We start from the raw sequence: 1,175 nt of genomic DNA on the forward strand, positions 1-1,175 counted from the left end.
ACACACACACTCACTTAACACACAAACACACACACTTAACACACAAACAAACACACACTCACTTAACACATAAACACACACACTCTTAACACACACACACTTAACACACAAACACACACTCACTTAGCACATAAACACACACACTTAACACACAAACACACACACTTAACACACAAACACACACACACTCACTTAACACATAAACACACACTTAACACGTAAACACACACACACACTCTTAACACGTAAACACACACTCACACACACACTTAACACAAACACACACTCACTTAACACATAAACACACACACTCTTAACACACACACACTTAACACACAAACACACACAAACACACTCTCAACACACACACACTTAACACACAAACACACACTCACTTAGCACATAAACACACACACTTAACACACAAACACACACACTTAACACACAAACACACACACACTCACTTAACACATAAACACACACACTCTTAACACACACACACTTAACACACAAACACACACACTCACACACACTTAACACGTAAACACACACACTTAACACACACACACTTAACACAAACACACACTCACTCACTCACACACACACACACTTAACACATAAACACACACACACACACTTAACACGTAAACACACACACTTAACACATTAACACACGCTAACACACACTATAATTAAAATAATAAAATTATTTACTAGTATATTTATTTTAATTAAATGAGTATTATAAAGATAATTTTGAATATTTAATTTAATATTTATATATAGTTTAAATTTAATATTTAAACTGTTTGCATTGCCACTCTTAGTTTCCATAAATAAAAAGTTTGAAAACAAGCAGCTTTGTCATTACATCAGATGTTTGGGAGGCTTCAGATATTGAGTAATCCAGTATATGATGAGTAATGTGTGTGTCAATCACAGTGAGTAACCTCATCAGCCGTTTATTGTGGTCAAATACTGTCGTAAACACTTTAGTTGTGAACATAAACATTAAAACAGTTCTCATGACAGATGTTTCTCTGATAATACAGACGTGTGTGTGAGACATAGTGAGAGAGAGAGTGTATGTGTGAGAGAGAGAGAGTGTGTGTGTGTGTGTGTGTGTGTGAGAGAGAGAGAGAGAGAGTGTGTGTGTGAGAGAGAGAGAGAGTGTG

This window comes from Sinocyclocheilus rhinocerous, unplaced genomic scaffold (genome assembly GCF_001515625.1).
Source record: "Sinocyclocheilus rhinocerous isolate Xijiao unplaced genomic scaffold, SAMN03320098_v1.1 scaffold828, whole genome shotgun sequence".
Lineage (NCBI taxonomy): Eukaryota > Metazoa > Chordata > Actinopteri > Cypriniformes > Cyprinidae > Sinocyclocheilus > Sinocyclocheilus rhinocerous.